Genomic DNA, 23,085 nt, shown 5'->3' with positions numbered 1-23,085 from the left:
CGGAAGATGTCATGCATGAAGGACTGAAACACAGAAGGAGCATTAGAGAGTCCAAAAGGCATCACCAGGTACTCAAAATGACCCTCGGGCGTATTAAATGCTGTTTTCCATTCATCTCCCTGCTTTATGCGCACAAGGTTATACGCACCACGAAGATCTATCTTGGTGAACCAACTGGCACCCTTAATCCGAGCAAACAAATCAGACAACAATGGCAAAGGATACTGAATTTTCACCGTGATCTTATTCAGAAGACGATAATCTATACAAGGTCTCAAAGACCCGTCTTTCTTGCCCACAAAAAAGAATCCAGCACCAAGAGGAGAAGAGGATGGGCGAATATGTCCCTTCTCCAAAGACTCCTTTATATAACTCCGCATCGCGGCATGCTCTGGCACAGATAAATTAAAGAGTCGTCCCTTAGGAAATTTACTACCAGGAATCAAATCTATAGCACAATCACAGTCCCTATGAGGAGGAAGGGCACTGGAACTGGGCTCATTAAATACATCCTGATAGTCTGACAAAAACTCAGGGATCTCAGAAGGAGTAGAAGAAGCAATAGACACCAATGGAGAATCGCCATGAATCCCCTGACAACCCCAACTTGACACAGTCATAGCTTTCCAATCTAAAACTGGATTATGGGCCTGTAACCATGGCAGACCCAAAACAACAACATCATGCATTTTATGCAGTACCAGAAAACGAATCACCTCCTGATGTACAGGAGTCATGCACATGGTCACTTGCGTCCAATACTGAGGTTTATTCTCTGCCAATGGCGTAGCATCAATTCCTCTAAGAGGAATAGGAATTTCCAAAGGCTCCAGGACAAACCCACAGCGCCTGGCAAACGACAAATCCATCAGACTCAGAGCAGCACCAGAATCCACAAAAGCCATAACTGAGTAAGAAGATAATGAACAAATTAAAGTCACAGACAAAATAAACTTAGGCTGAAAAGTACTAATGGCGACAGGATTAACATTTTTTTTGTAAACGTTTAGAGCATGCTGAGATAACATGTGTTGAATCACCACAGTAAAAACACAACCCATTTTGACGTCTATGATTTTGCCGCTCGGCTCTGGTCAGAATTCTGTCACATTGCATAGAATCAGGTGACCGTTCAGACAGCACCGCCAAAGGATTAACAGATTTGCGCTCCCGCAAACGACGATCAATTTGAATGGCCAGAGCCATTGAATCATTCAGACCTGTAGGGATAGGAAACCCCACCATCACATTCTTAATGGCTTCAGAAAGACCATTTCTGAAATTTGCGGCCAGGGCACATTCATTCCATTGAGTAAGCACGGACCATTTCCGAAATTTTTGACAATACACCTCAGCTTCGTCTTGACCTTGAGAGATAGCCAGCAACATCTTTTCAGCCTGATTTTCAAGATTAGGCTCCTCATAAAGCAAACCAAGTGCCAGAAAAAACGCATCAACATTCACCAATGCAGGATCTCCTGGCGCCAGAGAGAAGGCCCAATCTTGAGGGTCGCCGCGCAAGAAGGAGATAACAATTTTTACTTGCTGAGCGGAATCACCAGAGGAACGAGGTTTCAGAGACAGAAACAATTTACAATTATTCCTAAAATTCAGGAACTTAGATCTATCTCCAAAAAACGGCTCAGGAATAGGTATTTTTGGTTCAGACATAGGGCTATGGATAACAAAATCCTGAATGCTTCGCACCCTAGTAGCAAGCTGATCCACACTAGAAGTCAGAGTCTGGACATTCATATCAGCAGCAGAGCTCCAGCCACTCAGACTAAAAGGGGATAGAAGAAGCTAGGCAAACTGCAGCAACACAAAAAAAAACAAAAAACCTCAGAACTTCTTTTAATCCCGCTTCTGCGATGCAATAAACATTTTCGTTTGGCCTGGCATACTGTTATGATCCCAGTGGTAGAGGATCTCTGGAATTCCGGCAAGGTAAACAAAAACAAAAGAACTGCTCTAGGGAGGTGGAAACTGGGCTAACCGCATAACTGATCCTAACACAACAACTAGAAGTAGCCGGTGAACGTGCCTACGTTGATTCTAGACGTCTCGAGCCAGCCGGAGAACTGACTACCCCTAGAGGGAAAATAAGACCTCACTTGCCTCCAGAGAAATTGAACCCCAAAGATATAGAAAGCCCCCAACAAATAATAACGGTGAGGCAAGAGGAAAACACAAACGTAGAGATGAACTAGATTCAGCAAAGTGAGGCCCACTAGTCTAGATAGGCAGAAAATAGATAGTGAACTATGCGGTCAGCAGAAAACCCTGCAAAAACATCCACGCTGAATATTTCAAGAACCCCCACACCGACTGACGGTGCGGAGGGAGAATATCAGCACCCTAGAGCTTCCAGCGAGCTAGAAAATCACATATTAAGCAAGCTGGACAAAAACACTGAAAAATGCAAATGATCCAAAGTATTCAAAACGGACTTAGCTTTTCTTGCATGAGACAGACGAAAAGGAATCAGGAGGAGACCTTATAGGACTGGATACAACGATGCCAGGCAAGAGACTGAGTCCAGAGGAGACCTAAATAGGGAACACCCGCTGCTTAATGACACAGCTGGAGCCTAGGCCTGCAACAAGACATGCCTCACACAATACCGTTAGTGACCACCAGAGGGAGCCCAGAAACACAGTTCACAACAGTGTTGTCCCTGTGCCCAGGGGATGTGCTGGGTCTTCGGCACTCCCGCGGTCCCCCTCAGCAACTCATTGAGAGGACCTGCCACCTTCGCGAAGTCTTTAACAAACCGGCGGTAGTACCCAGCGAGTCCCAGGGAGGCCTGGAGTTCTCTCACTGTTTGAGGGACTGGCCACTTCTGGATAGCAGCCACTTTTTCTGGCGAGGGTAGAATTCCATCTTGTGACACTATGTGGCCTAGGTACGCGATCTCTCTCTTGAAGAGGTGGCATTTTTTTGGCTTCACCTTCAGGTTATGAGCCCGCAGTCTTCTGAGTACCTGTCCAAGCCGGGCAAGGTGGTCTTCGAATGAGGCTGAAAACACAATGAAGTCATCCAGATAAATCAGGGTAGCCTCAAAATTTTAATCTCCCAAACACTTTTCCATCAGCCGTTCAAAGGTGCCTGGAGCATTGGAGAGCCCGAAGGGCATCCGGTTAAACGCGAACAGCCCCATAGGGAGGATGAAGGCGGTTTTCTCTCTGTCTTTCTCTGCCATGGCTACTTGCCAGTATCCGCTTACTAGGTCCAGGGTGGAGAAGTATTTGGCTTTCCCCAACGCTGTCAAGGATTCCTCGATGCGGGGCAACGGATACGAGTCTCGAACAGTGCAGGCATTGAGTTTCCTGTAATCTACACAGAATCGGATGGTCCCATCCTTTTTCTTGACGAGCACCACCGGGGCTGCCCAAGGGCTCTGACTACTCTGCACCACTCCTGAATCCAGCATCTGCCTCAGTAATGTCTTCACCTCTTGATACATCTTGGGCGGGATCTGCCGGTATCGTTCTCGAATTGGACGAGCTTCCCCAGTCGGTATCTCATGTGTGATGGCTTCAGTACAGCCGAAATCTTCGGCGTGATGGGCGAATGCAGCCTGATTTTCCCACAGCATAGCTTCTATTGCTTGTACACGCTCAGGGCCCATAGCCTTCACATCCACTTCCACTTGATCAAGGATGACCCGTCCACTCCACTCCGGGGATGGTGTCTCTTCGTCTCCCGCAGCAACTGCTAGGGTCCACCCCACGCCTTCTTTCGGTGATAAAGACATCTCCTTCTGACTCACCATCTCCTTCTGACTCACCACTTCACCCTTATGTAGGTACACCAGAGCCAGATCTGTCCCTCGTGGCAAGGTGATGGAAGAATTGTATCGCATGTATGGCATCGAGCGGTCCCGGACAACCCCTTACCACCCTCAAGGCAATGGAGCTTGTGAACGCTTCAACAGAACCTTGCTTCAGATGCTGAGAACATTGGAGGAGGATAAGAAGGCGTGTTGGCCAGACTATCTGCCAGAATTGTTCTGGACCTACAACAATCGGGTCCACTCCACCACGGGTTATACCCCCTATCTACTGTTGTTTGGAAGAGCTGGACGAGAGATCATTGAGCTGAATTTGGAACAGCCAGAGGAGCTGATGGAGCGAACTGTCACCTCATGGGTGAAAGAGCATCGGCAATGATTGCAAACGATACGGCGGTTGGTGGGTCAGCAACTGCAAGAAAAAGAACATACGGCCCGCAAACCGACTCAAGAGTTACCGCTCCAACCTGGAGACCGAGTATTGGTCAGAGAGAAACGCCCTAAGGGAAAACTAAGTGAGAGATAGGAAGTACAGCGGTACAAGGTTATCGAGCGAGTGTATGCTAACGGCCCTGTCTACAAGGTACAGATTGAAGATGGGGCATCCGCCCCTAGAGTACTTCACAGAAATATGCTGCGGCCTTGCCGGTCTGAGGTCTGTTCTATGCCATTGTCGCCTGAAAGCACCACTCCACTTCCTGAATCTGTCATGCCTGATGTGTTGTGAACTCTGTTTTTGGGCTCCTTCTTGTGGTCACAGCTGGTATTGCGTGAATTTTATTTTTGGGTTCCCCCTGGTGGCTTTGTTTGTTATCTTGCGGGTCTGTGGCTGGATCAGCTGCCTCGTTATTCTCTAGGGAGGTTCCTATTTAGCTCTGCTTCACCTCCACTTGTTGCCGGCTGTCGATGTATTCAGTTCTATTCTGATTACTCCTGACTATCTTGGTTTTCTGTCTCTTCATGAGAAGCTAAGTTCTGTTTGATTATTTTTTGCTCATCTGTCTGCAATATGATTTCTGTTTATGATGAGTTTAGTCCAGCTTGCTAATATGTGATTTCTTGCTGCTGGTAAGCTCTGGGGTACAGAGTTGCTTCCCCCGTACCGTTAGTTGGTGCGGGGGCTCGAGCAATCTCTGCGTGGATATTTTGAATAGGGTTTTTCATTGACCGCACAGTTCTCTTCCTATTTTCTGCTATCTAGTGTTAGTGGGCCTCATTTGCTAAATCTATTTCATCTCTGCGTTTGTGCTTTCCCCTTAACTCACTGTTAATATTTGTGGGGGGCTTTTCTATATCTTTGGGGTCATTTCTCTGAGGCAAGTGAGGACTTACTTTCTCTCTAGGAATAGTCAGTTTCTCAGGCCATGACGAGACATCTAGGATTTCCAGGTAACGTTCCACGGCTGCCTATAGTTGTTTGCGGATAGGATCAGGTTGCGGTCAATTCAGTTACCACTTCCCCAGAGCTAGTCGACGGTTCAGTTTCTTAGCTAGTCCGATTTGCGATCCTTGCCACTAGGATCATAACAGTACAGCCGGCCCATAAAGTGTTAAATGCATGGCAGAAGCAGGAGAAGAGAAGCCTTGAGTTTTTTTGTTTTTTTTTGTTTCTGTGTGTCTAGCTGCTGTGTGTCTAGCCTCTCTCCTCCTCTTAATCCTGGTGTGGCTCTGAGTTCAGCTGCTGACATGGATATCCAGAGTTTGGCCTCCAGTGTAGATCATCTTGCTGCAAGGGTACAAAGTATTCAGGATTTTGTTGTTCACAGTCCTATGTCAGAGCCTAGAATACCTATTCCGGAGTTGTTTTCTGGAGATAGATCTAGGTTCCTGAATTTTAAGAACAATTGCAAGTTGTTTCTTTCTTTGAAACCTCGTTCCTCTGGTGATTCCGTTCAGCAAGTTAAGATTATTATTTCTTTCTTGCGCGGCGACCCTCAAGATTGGGCCTTCGCATTGGTGCCAGGGGATCCTGCATTGCTCAGTGTGGATGCGTTATTTCTGCCCTTGGATTGCTCTGTGAGGAACCTAATCTTGAGAACCAGGCTGAAAAAGCTTTGTTGGCCCTCTCTCAGGGGCAAGATGAAGCAGAGGTGTATTGCCAGAAATTTCGGAAATGGTCGGTGCTTACTCAATGGAATGAGTGTGCCCTGGCTGCAAATTTCAGAAAAGGTATTTCTGAAGCCATTAAGAATGTCATGGTGGGGTTCCCTACGCCTGCAGGTCTGAATGAGTCAATAACTCTGGCCATTCAGATTGATCGGCGTTTGCGGGAGCGCAAACCTGCGCACCATTTGGCGGTGTCTTCTGAACAGACACCTGAGTCTATGCAATGTGATAGAATTCTGACCAGAAGTGAACGGCAAAATTATAGACGGCAAAATGGGTTGTGCTTTTACTGTGGTGACTCAGCTCATGTTATCTCAGCATGCTCTAAGCGCACAAAAAAGATTGATAAGTCTGTCACCATCGGTACTTTACTGCCTAAGTTCATTTTATCTGTTACCCTGATTTGTTCCCTGTCATCTTACCCGGTTATGGCTTTTGTGGATTCAGGTGCTGCCCTGAGTCTGATGGATTTGTCATTTGCCAGGCGCTGTGGTTTTGTTTTGGAGCCTTTAAAATTCCCTATTCCACTAAGGGGAATTGATGCTACACCATTGGCTATGAATAAACCTCAGTACTGGACACAAGTGACCATGTGCATGACTCCGGTTCATCAGGAGGTGATTCGCTTTCTTGTACTGCATAATTTGCATGATGTCGTCGTGTTGGGTCTGCCATGGTTGCAGACTCATAATCCAGTCCTGGATTGGAAAGCAATGTCTGTGTCAAGTTGGGGTTGCCAGGGAGTTCATGGCGACGCTCCTGTGGTGTCAATTGCTTCATCCACTCCTTCTGAAGTCCCTGCCTTTTTGTCGGACTACCAGGATGTTTTTGATGAGCCCAAACTCAGTTCTCTACCTCCTCATAGGGATTGTGATTGTGCTATAAATTTGATTCCTGGTAGTAAGTTTCCTAAGGGACGACTTTTCAATTTGTCAGTGCCGGAGCATGCTGCTATGCGGAGTTATATAAAGGAGTCTTTGGAGAAAGGACTTATTCGCCCCTCCTCCTCCCCTCTTGGTGCGGGGTTCTTTTTTGTGGCTAAGAAGGATGGTTCCCTGAGACCTTGTATTGATTATCGCCTTCTAAATAAGATCACGGTCAAATTTCAGTATCCTTTGCCATTGTTATCTGATCTGTTTGCTCGCATTAGGGGGTCTAGTTGGTTCACCAAGATAGATCTTCGTGGTGCTTATAACCTTGTGCGTATTAAGCAGGGTGATGAATGGAAAACTGCATTTAATACGCCCGAAGGCCACTTTGAGTACTTGGTGATGCCTTTTGGACTTTCTAACGCTCCTTCTGTCTTTCAGTCCTTCATGCACGACATCTTTCGTGAATATCTGGATAAATTTATGATTGTGTATCTGGATGATATTCTGTTTTTTTCTGATGATTGGGAGTCCCATGTTAAGCAGGTCAGGATTGTGTTTCAGGTCCTGCGTGCCAATGCTTTATTTGTGAAGGGCTCAAAATGTCTTTTTGGAGTCCAGAAGGTTTCTTTTTTGGGTTTCATTTTTTCTCCTTCTACTATTGAGATGGACCCAGTCAAGGTTCAGGCTATTCATGACTGGACTCAGCCTACATCTGTTAAGAGTCTTCAGAAGTTCTTGGGTTTTGCTAATTTTTACCGTCGCTTCATCGCTAATTTTTCTGGTGTTGTTAAGCCTTTGACGGATTTGACCAAGAAGAGTTCTGATGTTACTAATTGGTCTCCTGCGGCTGTGGAGGCCTTTCGGGAGCTGAAGAACCGGTTTTCTTCTGCTCCGGTCTTATGTCAGCCAGATGTCTCTCTTCCTTTCCAGGTCGTGGTTGATGCTTCTGAGATTGGAGCGGGGGCTGTTTTGTCACAGAGAAGTTCTGATGGCTCTGTGATGAAGCCATGTGCTTTCTTTTCAAGAAAGTTTTCACCTGCCGAGCGGAATTGTGATGTCGGTAATCGGGAGTTGTTGGCTATGAAGTGGGCATTTGAGGAGTGGCGACATTGGCTCGAGGGAGCTAAGCATCGTGTGGTGGTCTTAACTGATCACAAAAATCTGATTTATCTCGAGTCGGCCAAGCGGCTGAATCCTAGACAGGCTCGTTGGTCGTTGTTTTTCTCTTTTTTGATTTCGTGGTCTCGTACCTGCCTGGTTCGAAGAATGTGAAGGCTGATGCTCTTTCTAGGAGTTTTGTGCCTGACTCTCCTGGAGATTCAGAGCCGGCTTGTATCCTCAGAGAAGGGGTGATTTTGTCCGCCATCTCCCCAGATTTGCGACGAGTGTTGCAGAAGTTTCAGGCGGATAGACCTGACCGTTGTCCACCGGATAGACTGTTTGTCCCAGATAGATGGACCAGTAGAGTCATTTCCGAGGTTCATTCTTCGGTGTTGGCGGGCCATCCTGGAATATTTGGTACCAGAGATTTGGTGGCCAGGTCCTTTTGGTGGCCTTCCTTGTCGCGGGATGTGCGTTTCTTTGTGCAGTCTTGTGGAATTTGTGCTCGGGCTTGTCACCACCTCGCGGTCCGGGGCACCTACTTTCTCTTCCCCGCCTGTTCTTACCTCCTCCGGTTCTGTCCTGAGCCAGCAGGGTCACGCTCCGGTCATCCGCCGGCGCTCCGGGGTCCATCCCTGCAGACATGCTGCCCGGGTCCTTGCTCCCATGTCTGCTGCACTTCCTCGTTCCTCTCCCTCTCCTAGGGAGTGCATAGGGGGCGGGCAGGCCAGCTCTCTGGCTTCTTAAACGGCCAGCCCGTTCCTACTCACTGCCCCTCCTCCCGGCCTATCACCTGCAGGCTGGAGGGATAAAAGGATCTCAGTCACTCCTGGACTCCGCCTGGGCAACTTCTATTATCCTGAAGTTGCTGCTCCAGGTCTTGTCCTGCTATGCTTACCAATCCAGTTTGCCTGCCTTACTCTGTGTTCCTTTTTTCCCCTAGGATCGTGTCTGGCCTTCTCGGCATCCTGTGTCCTGGATCCTGGACGATTCCCTGCAGTCTTCAGCCTGCTTCCTAGTTCCACGTTCTGCCCTGTCTTTTCAGTTCATTTCTCCCCAGCCTCCTAGGTCGGTTTAACACAGGTGTCTGCTTCATCGGACCCTCTATTGGTGGTCAAGGGGAAATCCCTGTATAGGGGTCACTCCAAGCCTTGGACTCCTTAGAGGCACCCTGGTGTTGTGGTCCTGTGGCCCTCCTTTGGGGAGTCTCCCCTAGTATTTGTATTACTTTACAATAAACCTTTTGAACCTGCTTTCTTGGTCTGGCTCTCCCTTCCTGGTATCAGCAACCGCTGTATTTGCGGTCCAGAGGGTCCACCCGATAGACCCATCTGTAGGGCGTGACAGATTTTGCCCAGGCCATGGACCCCGCTGATGCCAGGTTCGATGCTCAGAGGGAGCTTGCTAGTCTCCGCTAGAGCCAGGAACAGGTTGTTGTGTTCATGCGGACCCTTGAGGCCCGTCTAGGTTCCCCTCAGGGGGTGGATGCATCTTACTCCTCTCATCTTGCAGATCTACATCAGGAGCTGGATCAACAAGGACGGATACAGACCCAGATGCTGGAGTACATGACGTCTGTTGACGAGCGGCTCTCGAATCTACAGCGGTCTCCTCCTGCCCCGGTTACTGCACCCGTGTTGGATCCCGTTGCCGTAGGAGGCGTCTTCTCTTCCCCTCGTCTCTGCAAACCCACCAGGTACTCTGGGGATCCAAAAATGTGCAGGGGTTTCATCAACCAATGCCAGCAGCATTTCAGGCTTCTCCCTCATCAATACCCTACGGATGTGGCGAAAGTGGCCTTTCTGGCATCACACCTGGAGGGCGAGACCTTGGCCTGGTTCAACCCACTACTGGAGAGAGAGGACCCCATTGTATCTGATCTGCGGTCCTTCTTGGACACCTTCCGGAAGATCTTTGATGAGCCAGGTCGAGTGGCTTCGGCCACGGAGGAGTTGTTCAGCTTACAGCAAGGTACTCTCTCGGTTGGCCAATACGCCATACAGTTTCGCACTTTGGCTTCGGAGCTTCGCTGGTCTGACAAGCCCCTGATCGGTGTCTTCCGGAGAGGGTTATCCAGTCGCCTGAAGGACGAGCTTGCCGTACGAGACCTCCCCGATACCCTGGACGAATACATCTCCCTTGCCGTCCGGATGGACCGCCGCCTACAAGAACGCACCAAGGAGAGAGCCCAGGAGAGAAGACCACCTCGATTGGCACCCTCTTTACAGAGGCCCCTGTTACCAGGTAACGCCTCGTCTGCCGAAGCACCCGAACCCATGGAGGTGGATCGTCTCCGGCTGAGTCCCCGGGAGCGTGAGGAGAGAGTCGCCCGGAGGTTGTGTCTCTATTGTGGTGGCTCCAACCACTTCCGCCGGCAATGTCCCAGAAGACCGGAAAACTCCTCCACCTAGGACAGGTAAGAGAGGCCATCCTAGGTGAGAGTGATACCTCTCTACCATTAACTGTTTCCATACAGGTGAAAATTGGTGACAGGCGGTTCTCAGAGTTGGCGTATTTGGACTCGGGATCTGCAGGTAACTTTATTCAGCGAGACATGGCTCTCCGCCTCGGCATCCCTATACACCCCCTGCAGCATCCCCGCACCATCACCTCCGTTGATGGGAGACCCCTACAAGACTCCGTTGAGGGCATTACCAGTGAGGTGGAGATTCAGATCGGAGCTCTCCATACTGAGAGGATTGCCTTTCTCGTGCTACCCACTCTCTCCCCACCTTTCTTGCTCGGTCTGCCATGGCTGCGTATGCATGAGCCAGTCATAGACTGGCGAAGTGGGGAGATCCAGCGTTGGGGTTCGGCCTGCCATAGCCATTGCCTGCTGTCCGTCCGGCCTATCCGTTTGCCTCCCTCACCTACGTCCTTGCCTGGACTTCCGGAGGCCTACTGGGCATATGCGGACGTCTTCGATAAACGAGAAGCAGAGGTCTTGCCCCCGCACAGGCCTTATGATTGTCCCATCGATTTGGTTCCAGGTGCCTCTTTTCCTACAGGACGAATCTACCCACTGTCCCCTGCTGAGACCCAGGCGATGTCAGAATACGTCACAGACAGCTTGGCCCGGGGATTCATCCAGAGGTCCACATCCCCTGTCGGAGCCGGGTTCTTCTACGTGAAAAAGAAGGACGGGTCTTTGCGTCCTTGCATTGACTACCGTGGATTAAACGCCATCACGGTAAAGAATAAGTACCCTCTGCCTCTTATTCCAGAACTCTTCGATCGGCTCCGGGGAGCCCGATTGTTCACCAAGCTGGACCTGCGAGGGGCTTACAACCTTGTCCGCATCCGGGCCGGTGACGAGTGGAAAACCGCCTTCAACACCCGTGACGGTCACTTCGAATACCGGGTGATGCCCTTCGGACTGTGCAATGCACCAGCCGTCTTCCAGGAGTTCGTGAACGACGTCTTCCGTGACTTGCTGTACGTATGTGTTGTGGTATACCTAGATGACATCTTGGTTTTCTCCCCAGACCTACCCACACACAGAAGAGACGTCCGACGAGTTCTCCTTCGATTACGGGAAAACCGCTTGTACGCCAAGTATGAAAAATGCCTCTTCGAGCGGTCTTCTCTGCCGTTCCTTGGATACATCGTCTCTGACTCTGGGCTGGAGATGGATCCTGATAAACTGTCGGCCATCATGAACTGGCCTTGGCCGGTCGGGATCAAAGCCATCCAGCGCTTCTTGGGATTCGCCAACTACTACCGGCAGTTTATCCCGCACTTCTCGGATCTGGTCAAACCCCTCACTGCACTCACACGCAAGGGAACACCTGCTAATGGATGGGCTCCAGAGGCTGAGTGCTCCTTCCAGGCACTCAAACGGGCCTTCTCCTCCGCACCAGCCCTGCACAGGCCCGTCGCTGAGAAGCAGTTCTTTCTGGAGGTGGACGCATCCTCCACAGGTGCCGGGGCCGTCCTCACGCAGAGAGCCGCCTCCGGACGTAAGGTCTCTTGCGGCTTCTTTTCGAAGGCCTTTTCCCCCTGTGAGCGGAATTACTCCATTGGTGACCGTGAGTTGCTTGCCATCAAAATGGCCTTGGAGGAGTGGCGTTACCTCCTAGAGGGAGCAGTGCACCCGGTGGTGATCTACACTGACCACAAGAACTTGGCCTATCTCCACTCTGCCCAGAGGCTCAATCCTCGCCAGGCCCGTTGGTCTTTATTCTTTGCTCGGTTTGATTACCGTCTTCATTTTCGTCCCGCAGATAAGAATGTCAAGGCTGACGCCCTCTCCCGCTCTTTTCTTACCGACGATCATGAGGAGGAACCTCGTCCCATCATCGATCCATCCAAGGTGATCATGGTTGCACCGCTCCGACTGTCGCAGGTACCCCCAGGGAAGACGCTGGTGCCTGAACCTAATCGAGAACGCATCCTCCGCTGGGGACATTCCTCCTTACTAGCTGGGCACGCGGGCCTGACTAAGACCCTACAGTTGATCGGCCGGTACTACTGGTGGCCTGGGATGCGTCAAGAGGTGACAGACTACGTCTCTGCCTGTTCTTCCTGTGCCTGCAACAAGACCCCCAAACGGCTTCCCGCCGGTCAACTCTTGCCCTTGCCTGTACCATCAAAACCATGGCAACACATTGCGATGGACTTCATCACGGATCTTCCTGCATCCTCCGGGAATACTGTCATCTGGGTCGTGGTGGACAGATTTTCCAAGATGGGTCACTTCGTTTCTCTGCCTGGTCTTCCTTCGGCACCCAAGCTGGCCGAGTTGTTTGTTCTACATATCCTCCGGTTGCATGGGTTACCCTCCAACATTGTTTCCGATAGGGGAGTTCAATTCGTGTCCCGATTCTGGCGGTCTCTCTGCAGGAAACTCGATATTACCTTGGACTTCTCTTCGGCTTATCATCCACAGACTAACGGACAGGTGGAACGGGTAAACCAGGTGTTGGCAGGTTATCTACGGCACTTTGTCAACGCACACCACGACAACTGGACGTCCCTACTGCCTTGGGCGGAGTTCTCGTACAATAATCATGTTGGTGAGTCTTCACGTAACACTCCATTCTTTATTGTATATGGGCAGCACCCGAGGATCCCGACCCCCTTGGACATCGCTACTACCAATCCTGCAGCAGAGGCCGTGGCTCGTGACTTCGCCGACATCTGGAACAAGACTCGTGTAGCTCTTGAGAAAGCATCCCAGCGTATGAAGGACCATGCCGACAAAAGAAGACTTGATGCCCAGATGTTTCAACCGGGTGACAAGGTATGGTTATCAGCCAAGTACGTCCGCCTTAAGGTGCCCTCCTTCAAGCTCGGACCTCGGTACATCGGACCGTTCGAGGTGTCCCGGAGACTCAACGATGTGTGCTATCAGCTACGACTGCCTCCTTCTCTGCGAATACATAATTCTTTCCACCGTTCCCTCCTCAAGCCTGTGATCCTCAACCGCTTCTCCCAGGATCCGGGAGAGCGTCCTCCTCCTATATCGGCCAATGACGAGTATGAGGTCAGTGCCATTCTGGACGTGAAGAAGAGAGGGCGTGCCACATGGTACCTGGTCGACTGGAAGGGGTTTGGTCCTGAGGAGAGGTCCTGGGAACCGGAGGGCAACATCCATGCTCCTCGTCTCCTACGTCGGTTCCTTGCCAGTCGCCGCCCGGGGGGGCCTGGAGGGGGGGGTACTGTCACCACCTCGCGGTCCGGGGCACCTACTTTCTCTTCCCCGCCTGTTCTTACCTCCTCCGGTTCTGTCCTGAGCCAGCAGGGTCACGCTCCGGTCATCCGCCGGCGCTCCGGGGTCCATCCCTGCAGACATGCTGCCCGGGTCCTTGCTCCCATGTCTGCTGCACTTCCTCGTTCCTCTCCCTCTCCTAGGGAGTGCATAGGGGGCGGGCAGGCCAGCTCTCTGGCTTCTTAAACGGCCAGCCCGTTCCTACTCACTGCCCCTCCTCCCGGCCTATCACCTGCAGGCTGGAGGGATAAAAGGATCTCAGTCACTCCTGGACTCCGCCTGGGCAACTTCTATTATCCTGAAGTTGCTGCTCCAGGTCTTGTCCTGCTATGCTTACCAATCCAGTTTGCCTGCCTTACTCTGTGTTCCTTTTTTCCCCTAGGATCGTGTCTGGCCTTCTCGGCATCCTGTGTCCTGGATCCTGGACGATTCCCTGCAGTCTTCAGCCTGCTTCCTAGTTCCACGTTCTGCCCTGTCTTTTCAGTTCATTTCTCCCCAGCCTCCTAGGTCGGTTTAACACAGGTGTCTGCTTCATCGGACCCTCTATTGGTGGTCAAGGGGAAATCCCTGTATAGGGGTCACTCCAAGCCTTGGACTCCTTAGAGGCACCCTGGTGTTGTGGTCCTGTGGCCCTCCTTTGGGGAGTCTCCCCTAGTATTTGTATTACTTTACAATAAACCTTTTGAACCTGCTTTCTTGGTCTGGCTCTCCCTTCCTGGTATCAGCAACCGCTGTATTTGCGGTCCAGAGGGTCCACCCGATAGACCCATCTGTAGGGCGTGACAGGGCTAAGCCTTACTGTTCTCGTGCCAGTGGTTTGTTGTTACATTTGCCTGTCCCGAACAGGCCTTGGACGCACATTTCCATGGATTTTATTTCAGATCTCCCTGTCTCTCAGAGAATGTCTGTCATCTGGGTGGTGTGTGATCGTTTTCTAAGATGGTCCATTTGGTGCCCTTGCCTAAGTTGCCTTCCTCCTCCGAGTTGGTTCCACTGTTTTTTCAAAATGTGGTTCGTTTGCACGGGATCCCTGAAAATATTGTTTCCGACAGAGGATACTAGTTTGTGTCTAGATTTTGGCGGACCTTTTGTGCTAAGATTTGTCTTTTTCGTCGGCCTTCCATCCTCAGACGAATGGCCAAACCGAGCGAACTAATCAGACCTTGGAAACTTATTTAAGATGTTTTGTTTCTGCTGATCAGGACGACTGGGTCACTTTTTTGCCATTGGCCGAGTTTGCCCTTAAAGGGAATCTGTCACCACGTTTTTGGAAGATGGGATAAAAATAGCGTTAAATAGGGGCAGAGGTGGGCGTTACATTAGTGTGTTTGTTATGCGTTTATTACCCACCTAAGTTGCCGAAATACCTTTGCAAAGTCTCCGTTTTCGCCTGTCAATCAGGCTGGTCTGGTCAAAAGGGCGTGTTGTCTTCCCCCAGATTTTGCGTAGTTTTCCGTTGGTGGCGTAGTGGTGTGCGCATGCCCAAGGTCCCGAATCCTCTGCCAGGGGATTTAAAAGAGCGCGCTGTTCGTTATTTCATTGGTGATCGGTGGGCGCGGCCATCTTCCTTTGGCCGCGCGTGCGCAGAAGCGGCGCTCTGCTGGCCGCGGCTTCAGGAAAATGGCCGCGGGATGCCGTGCGTGCGCAGATGGATATCGCGGCGGCCATTTTCCTGAAGCCGCGGCCAGCAGAGCGCCGCTTCTGCGCACGCGCGGCCAAAGGAAGATACCGATCACCAATGAAATAACGAACAGCGCGCTCTTTTAAATCCCCTGGCAGAGGATTCGGGACCTTGGGCATGCGCACACCACTACACCACCAACGGAAAACTACGCAAAATCTGGGGGAAGACAACACGCCCTTTTGACCAGACCAGCCTGATTGACAGGCGAAAACGGAGACTTTGCAAAGGTATTTCGGCAACTTAGGTGGGTAATAAACGCATAACAAACACACTAATGTAACGCCCACCTCTGCCCCTATTTAACGCTATTTTTATCCCATCTTCCAAAAACGTGGTGACAGGTTCCCTTTAATAATCAGGCTAGTTCTGCTACTTTGGTTTCTCCTTTTTTTTGTAATTCGGGGTTTCATCCTCGTTTTTCCTCGGGTCAGGTGGAGCCTTCTGACTGTCCTGGAGTGGATATTGTGGTGGATAGGTTGCATCAGATTTGGGATCATGTGGTGGACAATTTGAAGCTGTCACAAGAGAAGGCTCAGCGCTTTGCCAACCGCCGTCGCTGTGTGGGTCCCCGACTTTGCGTTGGGGACTTGGTGTGGTTGTCTTCTCGCTTTGTTCCTATGAAGGTCTCCTCTCCTAAGTTCAAGCCTCGGTTTATCGGTCCTTATAAGATTTTGGAAGTCCTTAACCCTGTGTCATTTCGTCTGGACCTCCCAGCATCGTTTGCTATTCATAATGTGTTCCATCGGTCGTTGTTGCGGAGGTATGTGGTGCCTGTGGTTCCTTCGGTTGAGCCTCCTGCCCCTGTGCTGGTTGAGGGTGAATTGGAATACGTGGTGGAGAAGATCTTGGATTCTCGTGTTTCTAGACGGAGGCTTCAGTATTTGGTTAAGTGGAAGGGCTATGGTCAGGAGGATAGTTCCTGGGTTGTCGCCTCTGATGTTCATGCGGCCGATTTGGTTCGTGCCTTCCATGTGGCTCACCCTGATCGCCCTGGGGGTTTTGATGAGGGTTCGGTGACCCCTCCTCAAGGGGGGGGTACTGTTGTGAACTCTGTTTTCGGGCTCCCTCTTGTGGTCACAGGTGGTATTGCGTGAGTTTTATTTTTGGGCTCCCCCTGGTGGCTTTGTTTGTTATCTTGCGGGTCTGTGGCTGGATCAGCTGCCTCGTTATTCTCTAGGGAGGTTCCTATTTAGCTCTGCTTCACCTCCACTTGTTGCCGGCTGTCGATGTATTCAGTGCTATTCTGATTACTCCTGACTATCTTGGTTTTCTGTCTCTTCATGAGAAGCTAAGTTCTGTTTGATTATTTTGTGCTCATCTGTCTGCAATATGATTTCTGTTTATGATGAGTTTAGTCCAGCTTGCTAATATGTGATTTCTTGCTGCTGGTAAGCTCTGGGGTACAGAGTTGCTTCCCCCGCACCGTTAGTTGGTGCGGGGGCTCGAGCAATCTCTGCGTGGATATTTTGAATAGGGTTTTTCATTGACCGCACAGTTCTCTTCCTATTTTCTGCTATCTAGTGTTAGTGGGCCTCATTTGCTAAATCTATTTCATCTCTGCGTATGTGCTTTCCCCTTAACTCACCGTTAATATTTGTGGGGGGCTTTTCTATATCTTTGGGGTCATTTCTCTGAGGCAAGTGAGGACTTACTTTCTCTCTAGGAATAGTCAGTTTCTCAGGCCGTGACGAGACGTCTAGGATTTCCAGGTAACGTTCCACGGCTGCCTATAGTTGTTTGCGGATAGGATCAGGTCGCGGTCAATTCAGTTACCACTTCCCCAGAGCTAGTCGTCGGTTCAGTTTCTTAGCTAGTCCGATTTGCGATCCTTGCCACTAGGATCATAACACTGATCGTCAAATCGATGATGAGTGGTGGACCGTCCCCGACACAGTATGGGGTCCTCAGCCACCCAGAGACGGTAATCCCATGGATGTACCAGTACCGCCATGCGAGGATGAGACCAGACAAGAGCTCACAATGTCCCCTGCAACAAGTGTTCCTCTGGAAGATAGTCAAGCCTTGCCTGACAGCCAAGAGCTTCGGAGATCCCAGAGGTCTTATGCAGGGGTTCCATCAGTCCAATATGTAGAACAGTGTCTGTCTGTTTTTACACCTTTGTTGCCTCCTCCATTACACTTTTGCCCTGATGCTGTGATGGCCGAGGATGACCATCATTAAGAAGGGAGGCATGTAAGAGGGTGGTGCTGTTATGGACAGTAAGAAACACGCTGTCACTTTAAGAGGCAAATGAACAGAGCATTGGGCGCACTACCATATGATAATAGGGCAAGAAATGGGTGCAAGGTCAGTAATCAACAAATTTACAAGGAACCAACAAGAAAAAGCCTTACTGCCAAAGTTCGCACACCAATAATAATACTGATAGAGTTATAGAAATACAAAGCTGATTTTATTGAACAATTCAAAAACATCACAAACAATTAAAACATAATTAAAAAATACACACCATCCAAAATACACAGGAATAGAGATCAAAATAGCAATATAAAATATAACCCCCCCACAAAAAACCCCAACCCCAAACTAATGGCTCATGGGAAAATAAAGGTACACCAAAGAACGGGCAGCATATAGTGCACCTAGTAAGCACATGCCATGCAGACCATGTAAGGCATATAAAGACCACGCTGCCCAGAAGGTAGTATATACAAAACAAGCCAGGAAAGGGGAAGGGAGGGGAGAGAGAGAAAAGGGGTTAATAATAACCCATGAATAAGAATTCCAAGCTAGATCTCAAAGATGTATAAGGAGGAAACCCTCCATAGGAATACAACCTGGTATTGTAGGGCGGGGGACCACCACTACTGTACACAAGATGAGGTGCAAACAACAAAAGGGTAGATTTATTGGGAGGCAAGGAATGAGGGGAATGAGGAAGATGCAAACAGGGGTTAACAGTAGCAAAAGACAATATAAATAAGTAATCTTATCTGTAAAATAGCATGGTTCTCCAACAATTACAGACTCACAATTCGTCTCACAAGCAACTTTAAACAATAAAAACCAATAACGATGCTACTCTGTGTATAACCTCCCTGGCCTTTACTACGCAGGCCACACGGCTACCGTGTTCTGACTACTGAGGCCTACACTAGGCCCTAACTGGTGCACCATACAGGAACAGACTCACAGTGATGTTGGGGACTCAGGTCCAGTCTCAGGGGGCCCCCAGAAGTCCAAAACGGTGGTGCGCACGGCTTCCTGTAAGCTCTGCTAAGCGTGGTCTTCTCCTTGCTTCCGGATACTAGAGATGCTCCTGGAAACTGTAAGTCCCCTTCTCAGTATCTGTTATGATCCGGTGGCCTTGGAGCCGCATGAGACCTTCTCTGGAGAAGGTGGTACCTGTACTGACCGCAACCCTAAACTGACACCGCAACTAGAAGTAGCCGTGGGGTGTACCTAACATATCCTAGACACCTCGACACAGCCGGAGGACTAAATAACCCTATAGATGGAAATGGGAATTCTATCTTGCCTCAGAGCAGAAACCCCAAAGGATAGGCAGCCCCCCACAAATATTGACGGTGAATATAAGAGTAAAGACACACACAGGCTGAAAACAGGATTTAGCAAAAGAGGCACTTCTAGCTAAATAGTAAAGGATAGGACAGAGTACTAAGCGGTCAGTATTAAAACTCTGAAAATATCCACAGCAGAAAATACAAAAATTCCACATCTAACTAAAGTCATAGAATGTATATCTGCATCTCCAGAGAATCCAGCATGACTGAAAAAATCCAAACAAGTCTAAGCTGGACAAGACAAAACAATGAATTGTTCTGAACTGAAAAGCACACTGCATATGTGCTGCAGGAAAATAAACCAGAAACTTATCTTGCCTGAATTGCAGCAGAGCAGAAGGAACCAGACAGAGATGTAAACCCTCCAAGAACAATGGACAACTGGCACTGACTAATGAATCCAGCACACCTAAATACCTAATAGAGCTGCAATCAGCAGAAACACCTGCCCTGGATTACAACCCAGAGACAACTGCACTATCACTAACAACCACCGGAGGGAGCCCAAGAGCAGAATTCACAACAATACCCCCCCCCCCTTGATGAGGGGTCACAAACCCTCACCAGAGCCCCCAGGCCGATCAGGAGGAGCCTGATGAAAGGCACAGACCAAATCAGCAGCATGGACATCAGAGGCAAAAACCCAAGAATTATCCTCCTGGCCATAACCCTTCCATTTGACAAGATACTGAAGCTTCCGCCTCGAAAAACGAGAATCCAAAATCTTCTCAACCACATACTCCAATGTTGTGAATTCTGCTCTTGGGCTCCCTCCGGTGGTTGTTAGTGGCAGTGCAGTGGTCTCTGGATTGTAAGCTAGGGCAGGTGTTTCTGCTTATTGCTCCTCTATTCGGTATTTAGGTGTGTAGGATCCATCAATCCCTGCCAGTTGTCCATTGTATCTTGGAGGGATTGCATCTCTGTCTGGCTCCACTTGCCCTGCTGTCTTTTCAGCTAAGATAAGTGCCTTGTTTTGGTTCTCTGTAGCACGCATGCAGTGTGTTTTTATGTGCAGTGCAATCTATTGTGTTTTTGTCCAGCTTAGACTTTGTTTGGATTTTTCTGTCATGCTGGATTCTTTGGAGATGCAGATATACATCCTATGTCTTTAGTTAGATGTAGTAGATAGTATATTCTGCTGTGGATTTTTCTAGAGTTTTAATACTGACCGCTCAGTACTCTGTCCTATCCTTTTCTATTTTAGCTAGAAGTGCCTCTTTTGCTAAACTCTGTCTTTTCTGCCTGTGTACGTATTTCCTCTTAAACTCACAGTCAATATTTGGGGCTCTGCTCTGAGGCAAGATAGGATTTCCCATTTCCATCGTTAGGGGTATTTAGTCCTCCGGCTGTGTCGAGGTGTCTAGGCCATGTTAGGTACATCCCATGGCTACTTCTAGTTGCGGTGTCAGTATTAGGATTGCGGTCAGTACAGGTACCACCTACTCCAGAGATAGTCACATGCGGCTCCAGGGTCACCGGATCATAACAGTACAACTGGCCAACAATGAGTTAAATGCATCTCAGAAGAAGGGAAGAAAAGTGCTGAGCCATTTTTTTTTCTGTAGTCTGTTTTGTCTTTCCTTCCCTCTTTTCCTCTGGGTGACTGAAGAGCTGTGTGCTAGCATGGATGTTCAGGGATTAGTTTCTCATGTATACCAACTGGCTGCTAGGGTACAGGGCATTTCCGATTATATTGTTCAGACTCCGGTTTTAGAGCCTAGGATTCCTACTCCTGATTTATTTTTTGGGGACAGGTCTAAATTTTTGAGTTTTAAAAATAACTGTAAACTGTTTTTTGCTCTGAAACCTCGTTCTTCTGGTGATCCCATTCAGCAGGTTAAAATTGTCATCTCCCTGCTGCGTGGCGATCCTCAGGATTGGGCATTTTCCCTGGAATCTGGGAATCCTGCCTTGCTTAATGTAGAAGCTTTCTTTCAGGCTCTAGGGTTATTGTATGATGAACCAAATTCTGTGGATCATTCTGAGAAGATCTTGTTGGCCCTGTCTCAGGGTCAAGAAGCGGCATAATTGTATTGTCAGAAATTTAGAAAATGGTCTGTACTGACTAAGTGGAATGAGGATGCTTTGGCGGCAATTTTCAGAAAGGGTCTTCCTGAATCTGTTAAAGATGTTATGGTGGGGTTTCCCACGCCTATTGGTCTGAGCGATTCTATGTCTCTGGCCATTCAGATTGATCGGCGCCTGCGTGAGCGCAGAGCTGTGCGCGCTGTGGCGTTGTCCTCAGAGCAGACACCTGACCCTATGCAGTGCGATAGGATTCTGTCTGGAGCGGAACAACGGGGACTCAGACGTCAGAATGGGTTGTGTTTTTACTGTGGTGATGTGTTATGGTGACCTGGTGGTTAGGAGCACTAGGAATGACCTGATGAGCAAACTAGTAATACAGGACCAGCTCTGGGAAGTGGGAGCTCTGCTGACCGCAACCCCTAATCCTATCAACAACAACTAGAAATAGCCGTGGAGCGTACCTGACTCTGCCTAGACGCCTCTTCACAGCCTAAGAGCTAACTACCCCTAAAGATAGAAAAATAAGCCTACCTTGCCTCAGAGAAATTCCCCAAAGAAAACAGGCAGCCCCCCACAAATATTAACTGTGAGTTAAGATGGAAGTCACAAACACAGGAATGAAATAGGTTTCAGCAAAGGAGGCCAGACTTAACTAAACAGACTGAGGATAGAAAAGGCAACTTTGCGGTCAGCACAAAAAAATATAAAAACCACGCAGAGTGTGCAAAAGAGACCCCCGCACCGACTCACGGTGCGGAGGTGCCACCCTGCATCCCAGAGCTTCCAGCTAGCTTGGCAAAATCATGATAGCAAGCTGGACAGAAAACAGAGATAAACAATTTAACTAGCAGGGACTTAGCTTTTGCTGGAGTAGACAGGTCATCTGCAAGATCCAAGAGAGAACTGAACCAGTACTAGAACATTGACAGCTGGCATCAAGTAACGATCTGAGTGGAGTTAAATAGAGCAGCCAGCCTAGAACTAAATGAGGTCAGCTGGAGAAGGAACCTCAGAACCAGCAGCTCAACTCACAGCCACCAGAGGGAGTCCATGGACAGAACTCGCCGAAGTACCATTCATGACCACAGGAGGGAGTTCGAGAACAGAATTCACAACAGTACCCCCCCTTGAGGAGGGGTCACCGAACCCTCACCAGAGCCCCCAGGCCGATCAGGACGAGCCAAATGAAAGGCACGATCGGCAGCATGAACATCAGAGGCAACAACCCAGGAATTATCCTCCTGACCATAACCTTTCCACTTGACCAGGTACTGAAGTTTCCGTCTCGAAATACGAGAATCCAAAATCTTCTCCACCACATACTCCAACTCCCCCTCAACCAACACCGGGGCAGGAGGGTCAACGGAGGGAACCATAGGAGCCACATATCTCCGCAACAACGACCTATGGAACACATTATGGATGGCGAAAGAAGCTGGAAGATCCAAACGAAATGACACAGGATTAAGAATTTCAGAAATCTTATAAGGACCAATGAACCGAGGCTTAAACTTAGGAGACAAAACCTTCATAGGAACATAACGAGACGACAACCAAACCAAATCCCCAACACAAAGTCGGGGACCAACACAGCGACGGCGGTTAGCGAAACGTTGAGCCTTCTCCTGGGACAGTGTCAAATTGTCCACCACGTGAGTCCAAATTTGCTGCAACCCGTCCACCACAGAATCCACACCAGGACAGTCCGAAGGCTCAACCTGCCCTGAAGAAAAACGAGGATGGATACCAGAATTACAGAAAAAGGGCGAAACCAAAGTGGCCGAGCTAGCCCGATTATTAAGGGCAAACTCAGCCAAAGGCAAGAAGGACACCCAATCATCCTGATCAGCAGAAACAAAGCATCTCAGATATGCTTTCAAAGTCTGATTGGTTCGTTCGGTTTGGCCATTTGTCTGAGGATGGAAAGCTGAAGAAAAAGACAAATCAATGCCCATCTTAGCACAAAAGGACCGCCAAAACCTTGAAACAAACTGGGAACCTCTGTCCGACACGATGTTTTCCGGAATACCATGCAAACGAACCACATGCTGGAAAAATAATGGAACCAAATCAGAGGAGGAAGGCAATTTAGGCAAAGGTACCAAATGGACCATCTTAGAGAAGCGATCACAAACTACCCAGATGACCGACATCCTTTGAGAGACAGGGAGATCCGAAATAAAATCCATGGAAATATGCGTCCAGGGCCTTTTCGGGACCGGCAAGGGCAAAAGCAACCCACTGGC

General features: G+C 49.2%; 1 long non-coding RNA gene across 1 annotated transcript; it reads left to right on the top strand.

The window, feature by feature from the left end:
- Positions 1–9,923: 9,923 nt before the first annotated feature.
- LOC143786316 (uncharacterized) lies at positions 9,924–14,274 on the top strand. The gene is made up of 2 exons (XR_013218255.1): positions 9,924–10,288; positions 13,965–14,274. It is a non-coding gene; the product is annotated as an uncharacterized LOC143786316 (long non-coding RNA).
- The last annotated feature ends 8,811 nt before the right edge of the window (positions 14,275–23,085 follow it).

Source organism: Ranitomeya variabilis, chromosome 7 (genome assembly GCF_051348905.1).
Source record: "Ranitomeya variabilis isolate aRanVar5 chromosome 7, aRanVar5.hap1, whole genome shotgun sequence".
NCBI classification, from domain to species: domain Eukaryota; kingdom Metazoa; phylum Chordata; class Amphibia; order Anura; family Dendrobatidae; genus Ranitomeya; species Ranitomeya variabilis.
Note: the sequence above shows the minus strand (reverse complement) of the source record. Positions and strands in the feature narration are given on the sequence as shown.